This window comes from Echinops telfairi, unplaced genomic scaffold (assembly GCF_000313985.2).
Source record: "Echinops telfairi isolate 266 unplaced genomic scaffold, ASM31398v2 ScPeMD7_25;HRSCAF=90, whole genome shotgun sequence".
In the NCBI taxonomy this organism is placed as follows: Eukaryota; Metazoa; Chordata; class Mammalia; order Afrosoricida; family Tenrecidae; genus Echinops; species Echinops telfairi.
In genome coordinates this window covers 31,645,806-31,655,666 of record NW_022103922.1, presented here as the reverse complement: position 1 = coordinate 31,655,666, position 9,861 = coordinate 31,645,806, and the positions used below count along the sequence as shown (strand labels likewise).

The 9,861-nt window shown below is 40.2% G+C and overlaps 1 pseudogene; it reads left to right on the top strand.

Annotated features, from left to right (window-relative positions):
- The first annotated feature begins 1,641 nt into the window (after nt 1–1,641).
- Nucleotides 1,642–2,646, top strand: LOC101639142 (annotated as a pseudogene).
- Nucleotides 2,647–9,861: the final 7,215 nt, after the last annotated feature.

Sequence of the window (9,861 nt, the reverse complement as noted above, 5' to 3'; positions counted from 1 at the left end):
ACTCTGGTCTAGCCGTATTTGTAAGGCAGTATTGAGGGCATGATAGTGGGGAAAGTTGTGTTTCATCAGTGCTATCCTGCCCCCTGACTGGTTCGTCTCTTCCTTATGACCTTTCTGTAAGGTAATGTCCAATTGTCTATAGATGGGCTTGGTTTTAGGGTCTCCACTCTGCACTTCCCCTCATTCACATTGATTAGATTTTTTGTTCTGGGTCTTTGATGCCTGATATCTGATCCTATCAACACCTCATGATCACATAGGTTGGTGTGCTTCTTCCATGTGGACCTGCTGCTTCTCAGCTAAATGGCGGCTTGTCTGTCTTCAAGCCAGTGCTTTCTTCATAGATATTGCTTTTGATGTATCTATGAAGATCCTTAGTCACTGGTGTGCAATGTGTCAAGTATTTTCTTGAGATCTCCTTGAAGTTCAGATGAGATGTGCTCAGGGTCATATTTTGCTTCTTGTGGACTTGATGCTCTTCAACTTCAAACTGAACCTGCATATGAGCAATAGATGGTCTGGTTTCAGCTACTGCCCCGATCTTGTTTTGGCTGAAGATAATCAGTTTCTCCATCTTGACAACGTAGTATATCTCCTTCCTCCTCTCCACTCCATTCCATCCACGTGCTAAGTCACTGTTTATGTTGTTCAAGTGGTATTTGCAATGAATAAGTCCTATACCTTGCAAAATTCTATCAAGTGATCTCCAGTTTTGTTTTTAATCACCAAGACTGTAATTTCCAATGACTGATTCTTCCTCTTTGTTTCCAACATTCTCGTTCCAATCATCAATTACCAATGCATTTATAATTGTATTTTTTACCAATTTCAGGCAGAAGCATCTGGTAATTCTTCAATTTGTTCATTATTGACTCGTTATTGATGTGCAAACTTGAATAGTCATTGTGTTAACTGGTCTTCCTTGTGGGCTTATCTAGACATTATCCTATTAAAGTATTGTACTTCAAGATAGATTTTGAAGTGTTTTTTTAATCATTTTATTGGGGGCTCATACAACTCTTATCATAATCCATACATATATCAATAGTGTAAAGCACATTTGTTCATTCATTGCACTCATCGTTCTCAAAACATTTGCTCTCCACTTAAGCCCCTGGCATTAGCATCTCTAAGTGTTTTGTTTTTTAATGATAAAGGCAATGCAATTCCTATCATTCCTGACATTGTAAACAATATGTCTGATTCCAAATGTCCAATACCAGTCCATTTTAGCTCACTAATGCCTAAGATCAAGAGAAAGATAATGAGGCTTTCTACTCTGGTAAAGAGTAACAGTTATTTAGAAAACCCATAGGAGCACCTCTGCCCTGTCCTTATAAGGACACTCTAAGTCAGAATTGACTTGATGGCAGTTGAGTTCTGCGTGATTTTAATGCCTAGGATTATCAATCTTTATGCGAACCACTTCATTTTGGAAGACTTCTAATTTTCCTAGGTACATGCTTCATACATTCCACCTTAGTATTAACAGATGTTTGTAGCTGTTTCTTCTCATTTTGAGATGTTCTATACCAGCAAATGAAGGTCCCAGGAACTTTGCTTCACTGATGTCATTGAGATCTAAGGCCTAGCTCTCCGCTCCTCGTTCCCGTGCAGTCCCAGCCGCATCCAGGAGACACGATGGCGAAGGTCGGAGTGAACGGATGGATGTGGCCGCACTGGGCGCCTGGTCACCAGCGCTGCTTTCAATTCTGGCAAAGTGGAAATTGTTGCCATCAATGACCCCTTCATTGATCTGAACTACAAGGTCTACATGTTCCAGTATGATTCCACTCTCGGCAAGTTCAATGGCACTATCAAGGCTGAGAATGGGAAGCTCATCATCAATGGGAAGGCCATCTCCATCTTCCAGGAGCGAGATCCCGCCAACATCAAGTGGGGTGAGGCCGGTGCTGAGTATGTCATAGAGTCCACTGGTGTCTTCACCACCGTAGAAAAGGCTGGGGCTCACTTGAGGGGTGGTGCCAAAAGGGTGATCGTCTCTGCCCTTTCTGCTGATGCCCCCATGTTTGTGATGGGTGTGAACCATGAGAAGTATGACACCTCCCTCAAGATTGTTAGCAATGCCTCCTGTACCACCAACTGCTTAGCCCCCCTGGCCAAGGTCATCCATGACAATTTTGGCATTGTGGAAGGACTCATGACCACAGTCCATGCCATCACTGGTACCCAGAAGACCGTGGATGGCCCCTCTGGGAAACTCTGGCGTGATGGCCGTGGGGCTGCTCAGAACATCATCCCCGCATCTACTGGCGCTGCCAAGGCTGTGGGCAAGGTTATCCCGGAGCTGAATGGGAAACTGACTGGCATGGCCTTCCGTGTCCCCACCCCCAATGTGTCCATCGTGGATCTCACCTGCCGTCTGGTGAAAGCTGCCAAGTACAATGACATCAAGAAGGTGGTGAAGCAGGCAGCTGATGGTCCCCTAAAGGGCATCCTGGGCTACACTGAGGACCAGGTTGTCTCCTGTGACTTCAACAGTGATCCCCACTCTTCCACCTTTTATACTGAGGCTGGCATTGCCCTCAACGACCACTTTGTCGGCTCATTTCCTGGTATGACAATGAATTTGGCTACAGCAACAGAGTGGTGGACCTCATGGTCCACATGGCCTCCAAGGAGTAAGAGCCCCCCTGGACCATCAGCCCAGCAACAGCACTAGAGGAAGAGAGGCCCTCAGCTGCTGGGGAGTCTTTGCCCCTAATTCAATTCCCCCAACACACTGCGAATATTCCATCCAGACCCCCTGAAGGAAGGGGAGGGGCTTAGAGAACTCGACCTTGTCAAGTACCATCAATAAAGTACACTATACGCAGCCCCAAAAACAAACAAACAAAAAAAGATCTAAGGCCTATTTTGAGGCAGCAATTCTTTCAAGGGAGTATTTTTTAGTGCCTTCCAACCTAAGGCGCTCATCTCCTGGCACCATGTCTGACTAATGTTCCACTGCTATTCATTAAGGTTTCCAGTAGCTAATCATTCAGAAGTGGGACACTACCAATTCTTTCTTCCTACCTAGTCTGTTCTTAGACTGGAAGCTCTGCTAAAAGCTGTTCACCAGTTCACTAGGGATGATCTTGAAATATCAGTTGCATAACATGCAAGCTACCAAAGTACAAAGAAATTGACAGACAAGTGGGCTTTAAGTATAACCATCATCCAAGAATCAGACATCAGTTGCAAGAAAATGTATTAAATAGTAGTAATTTGCCCCTTTTTGGGGGGGAGAGGGGGGGTTCCCTGCATAATAGTTGCCAGGGAAAGACAATACAGATTCTTGAACAAAGAGCTAACATAATTAAAGTGCTACTTCAGAAAGAATACTCTAATAAGATAACTGCATTACAGCTCTGAAGGGGGCTAAAGTAACACACCATATTCCATTTAAGAACTAGGATATGAAGCAACAAAAATCTTGGAGGTCACTGGAACCATAGGAATGGAAGCTAAAAAATCAGATAACCCTAGTTTATGGGTTCTAGTACAATGTTTTAACTGCCAAGGGGCACCTAAGTAAATTTTTTTTTCCCCAGAAAGGGGGTGGTAGGCCAAATTAAGTTCGAAAACCTAGTCTAAAGCAGGGATCGGCAAACTTTTGAGACAGAAGAACCAATCTTGTCACTCTCAAAAATTAAGAAATTATCTGAGAACCATAATTATATTTTTGCAAACAAATGAAATTATCATTACTATACGTACATACCGAAAGAGCCCCATATGGCTCTTGAGCCAGTTTGCCAACTCTTGGTCTAGACCAGCGGTTCTCAACCTGGGGGGTTGAACAACCCTTTCACAAGGGTCGCCTGATTCATAACAGTAGCAAAATTACAGTGATGGAGTAGCAACGAAAATAATTTTATGGTTGGGTGGGGGGGTCACCACCACATGAGGAACTTTTTAAATGGGGCCAGTTCACTGTCCCTCAGACCACTGGAGGGCCAGACTATAGTTTAAAAAAAACTATGAACAAATTCCTATGCAACTGCACATATCTTATTTTCAAGTAAAAAAAAAAATGGGACAAAAACACCCGGCGGGCCAGATAAATGTCCTCGGCAGGCCGTAGTTTGAGGACGCCTGGTCTAGAGCATAACACAAGAAAGAACAAATCTAAGTTTTGACTCTGTTTATTATGCCAAATTATAAGCATTAAGTTTTATTACCAAATAAGAGAAATGATGAACAAATGATACCTTCGGTGGCAGTTACGGAGACAATAGACTGAAAATATCTGTCATCCTTTTTTGCAAATCAAATTGATACTTCAACTTTTGAGATATAGAAAAGAGCTCTTCAAAAAGAAAAAAGAAAAGAGCTCTTCACTAAAACATAGGACTATCTCATATCATGTAGTCTCTCATTATTTAATTACATGGAAAAACTTAACAGTGAGTTAACTCATAGGCTCTGTTGTCACCTCAAAGAAAAAAAAAAAAAGCATGTGGCAGACATAACCAACAAGCCAAAAATGAAAATTTGGTGTTGTTATATAACAATGAATCTGGGAAAATTCTGATTTCAAACATACATGGATTCAGGAGTGAACAAATGTGACACAGAATCATTTACAAAAGGTATTGACAATAATGCTGTTACTGTACCAAAGAATGGCAAAGCCTGACAAATGCAGACCATACACTATCACAATGTGCTGGACCTACATGCTCCCAAAAAGCTATCTGCCACCTGGAAACTAATGATAGGAAATGTTGGAGAAACGTACTAGGAATCAAGAGTGAAAAAAGAAAGTGATAAAATACAACTTGTACCAAAGGCTAAGATGCCAGGAGAAAAAGAAGCTACACCAGGGAAGTTTATTTGCTCTGTCAGGAAGTTTCAGTCTCAATAAAAAAACTTCCTTCTACAAAATTACTTGAAAAAAATGCCCTATTACAATTTGATTACATTTAAAAATATATATCAGAGACAAAGATTATACACTGGACATTAAAACCTACATTTTTAAAACACTGCATCTTACTGGATCCAAAATAATTCTGGAAAGCAAAAACAAGGACGCAAGGCTCACAATGTCACATAAGCCATATGTGACATATCTTCAACTATTCGGGGGATGGAGGGAGGGAATACTATTTCTACATAAAAGATGTAAAGAAGTGCTAAGAGTCTATCCTACACACTACTTTGTACATTGGGTATCACCTTTTGCAAATATATCAATGAGTGGGGTGGCACATATGAAGGAAAAGGTTTACAGACATAAATAATCAAACACCTTGAGGAAATGAGGCACTGAGCCTGAGGTCTCAGGACCACTGTGTGCGGATATACCAACGTCAATTGGCATAACATGGCCACAAGCACAATGTTTTAGATCCTCCTGTGGTACGCACCAACTCGGGTCTTACACGTTTTAGTAGAGCCATCAAGGCTTAACTATTGGTCTCTGTCTGGAGGAAAGAAGAATGATGAAAATCCAAGACACATGAGTACAAGAAGTTCATTCGTGCAAGTACTAGTCATCAGACCAGAGGAAATAAGAATGATGAAAGCTGAAAGATAGATGAAAGCAATTAGTCCAATGGGCTAATGAACAATTAGTCCAATGGGCAAACATCAGCCTCCTTAACCAAGACCTGAAGAACTACATGGTACCCAGCTACCACTATCAACTGATCTGAAAGGAATCACATAAGGTCCTGTACCAAACTCAAACTCACTGCCATTGAGTCTATTCTGAATCAAAGCAACTGTATAGAGCAGAATGGCACTGCCCCTGAGAGTTTCTGAGACTGTAACTCTTTACAGGAGTAGAAAGCCCTGTCTTTCTCCCTCGGAGTCACTAGTGGTTTCAAACTGCTGACCTTTACTGATTGCAACCAAATGCATAACCACTATGCCACCAGGGCTCCTTAAACATCAGTCTAAAAGAAATAAGAATGATGAAAGCTGAAAGATCAATGGAAGCAATTAATCCAATGGGCTGATGAACCACAAACATCAGTCCCCACAACCCTAAAACTAGAACTAGATGATAACCCAGCTACTACTATTATCAAATGCTCTGAATGGAATCACAGTAGAAGGTCCTGCATGGGGGCAAAGGGAAGATGGCACGAAACTCAAAGTCATAAAAAGAGATCAAGCATGCTGGCCACATAGAGATTGGTGGAAGCCATGAGTCACACTTAAGATCTGGAAGGGAACTTACTCTTCTGTTAGAACAGTGGTTCTCAATCTTCCTAATGCCTTCCTCAACCCTTTAATACAGTTCCTCATGTTTGGTGACTGCCCCAGCCATAAAATTATTTTTGTTGCTACTTCATTAACTGTAATTTTGCTACTCTTATGAATCAGGCGACCCCTGTGAAAGGGTCATTCAACCCCCAAAGGGGTCATGACCCACAGGTTGAGAACAGCTATGTTAGAATAATCAACCACTTTAAGATCAAAGGGTAGTATTTATCCAAGAACAAAGTACATAGGATTAGGAAAGGAGGAAATAGAAACAGATAGGAAGTAGGATAAGTGAGGGATTTTCAATGGAGGAGTTGAAACAAAATGTATATAAATTTTTGAACATAAAAATGATGGATCTGAAGAGAAAGGCCAATGGAGAGATGGCGCCAACCTGGGTGGTTACCACGGAGAACATGCAGGTAACCTGGGTGGTCACCACTGAGAATGTGTAGGTACACTATATAATATTATGCAGCAGCTATAAGCAATAGATTAGATGTACATTAAGAAACATAATAACATAATAAAATATTTTTTTTAATTTGAATGCATGTACATAAAATACCAGAACACTACAAGTAAAAAGATACACTTTAGAATAGTTGTCTAAGAAAGAGGAAGAAATGTTAAGTGGACTGTGGGGTAAAAGTAACAGAAGAGAGGTGACATGCACACCTTTCACAATAATAGGTCATACACATGGATTTGATTAACCTTACCCTATACAAATGAAATTCAAATATTGTGAACAAGTAAATTTAAAATTTTTAAAAATCATTTTATTGGAGGCTCATACAACTCTTATCATAACCCATACATCAATCCATTGTGTCAAGCATATTTGTACACTTGTTGCCATCATCATTCTCAAAACATTATAAATTTAAATTTTTGAGTAGTTCACTAATGGTAATAATACATAATAGAATTAAAATGAAAAAGGTAAAGTCAGATGAGACTTGTTTGGGGAGAAAGAATAAATTCTGATACAAGGCCTTGGGCCAGTTCTACCCTGTACTCTAAGTTGGAATTAAGTATGGGCAGTGAGTCTGGTTTCATAGTAGGTTGTTTTACATCCACCCACTCCACTCACTCACTATGTTAGACAGGGTTATCTGGAGAAACAAAACCAGGACACTTATGATTTTATATATATTTATATAAATAGATATACAACATAAGAAATAAATAGCTAATTAGTCTGTAGAGCAGTACAGATTGGCTCAGTGCCACTCACTTCGGTGAGACGGCTAATACACTGGCAGCCCTCTAAGTCTTGAGGGCCACAGGGTGCAAGTCAAGGAAGCAAACAGCTGAGTCCTCTGTAGAGCAATTCAGGCAATCAGCCCCATGCAGCAAACAGCAAGAAGCAAACAGCAAGGCAGTTCACCAACAGTCAGCCAGATGACAGAGTCCAAGAGTTCCCAGCTCTTGGTGTATACTCCAAGCGATGTATACTCCAGTAGCGTGGCAAAACAGGTCTTGAAAGAACCTCAAACTACAGTTTAGGTGTCCCACTGGTAGTGTAGCTTGCAAGTTGAGGCAGAGAACCAGCTAAGGCAGCCAGCCGCACACTGGTGCCATCATCAAAAATCAAGAGACCACAAAGGCTCGCCGAGCCATTTATCTCCCTGCTCTTCAATTAATCCCACATGTGTTTTCACTGGCCGGGTTGGCACAAAAAACCTACCTATCACACTCACTCACACTTTAGTGGACAACTGTTACCAGGAGGCACCAAACTGCAGCTGGGGCCAGGTCTTATTAAGGTCAGTCAGCTAGAACCCTGTAATTTTGTCAGCCAGAGATAACCCTACCTTCTCTAATTTTGTGTCTGAGATTTTTTTTAACCCATTGAAAACCTTATAAATACTCTGGATATTCTAGAATGTGACCTTTGAGACTTGAAGTATGTATCAATTGTTTAAATGCGATTTAATCATGGAAGTGTACATTATTATCAAGGAAACTACTTAAAAAGAAAGAACCCAAACTTGACCAATGGTTACCATGCGTGAAGGAGAAAGAGTTGTTACATATGGGCATTAAGTTAATGTTAATAGTGGGGGTGGAATGATTTGGAAAAGGATAACAATAACGGTAATACAACACGAAGATTATGCTCAATGGCACTTAATTATACATGTAAAATTTGTGAAATTGGATAATGTTCTGTTGAATATATTTTTTCCACAATTAAAAAAATTTATATAACAATGAGAACAAGGAAGAAGAAAATGTTCTAGAATTGACTGGTGGTATTTGTACAACTTTTCTTGATATGATTGAATTATTGAATTGTATGACATGTGGATGAAGTGCTAAAACGGTTTAAAAAGGAAGCCCTAGTGGCACACTGGGTTAAACACTGGGCTGCTAGCTGGTTGTCAATGGTTCGTGTTTACCAGATGCTCCATGGTACAAAAATGAAGCACTCTACTTCTGCTAAACTTTTCAAACTCAAAAGTCTCTTCGACTCATAGCGACCTTACAGGGCAGAGCAGAACTGCCTTTGGATTTCAAAGACTGTAAATTTTTATAGGATCAGAAAGTTTCATCTTCATCCTGCAGAGCAGGAGATTAGTCCACTACACCACCAGGGATCCTCTGTGAAGATTTACAGCCTTAAGATGTTCTATGAAGCAGTTCTACTATCCTATAGGGCAGTGGTTCTCAATCTTCCTAATGCTGCAACCCTTTCATACAGTTACTCGTGTGACACCCCCCCAACCATAAAATTATTTTGGTTGCTACTTCATAACTGTAATTTTGCTATTGTTATGAATCGGGTGACCCCTGTGAAAGGGCCGTTTGACACCCAAAGGGGCTGTGACCCACAGGTTGAGAACCGCTGCTATAGGGTCACTAGGAGTTGGAAATGACTCAACATCAGTGGGTTTCTGGATAATACGTAATATATTAAAATAAAATGATATCACTTAAGTCAATGTAATATATATGCATATATGCATATGAAATACATGTAATATACTTTATTTTAATACATAACATTACTACTCAATGAATAAAATAGAAAATCCTCTTTTATAAAAACATAAATAAATTGATGTACAGAATGTTATAAGAGCTGTAAGAGCCGCCAATAAAATGGCTTTCTAATTAAAACAACAACATAAATAAACACGTATAACCTTGGTTAAGAGTAGAATGTACTTCTCCACAAAATACTTATTAGTTACAAAGGGAAAGGCAAATGTAGGGTAGAGAACCCTGGCAGAATTCTCATAAGTGACCAAAGTGAACATCACCAGTGCTGAGATGGTAAAAATCATGTACTACCTGAAATAAACATAAGGATACAATACCACAAACCCAAATTGGCAGCTATTACACACACACACACACACACACACACACACACACACACACAAAGTGCCCGTAACCATCAAAACTGTCAAAGTCTTAAAAGTCTAGGAAAGACTATAAGGAACCATAATAGTCTGAAAAACATTAAAGCGAGAGAACTAAAACCAACACATGATTCTGAACTAGATCCTTCTACATAGGGAAAACTGAATGAGGTCTGAATAGGGAAAACTGAATGAGGTCTGAAAACTGAATAGAGGATACTAATGCTTCAATACTAATATTCTGATAGCTGAAAGTTAAATTATGATT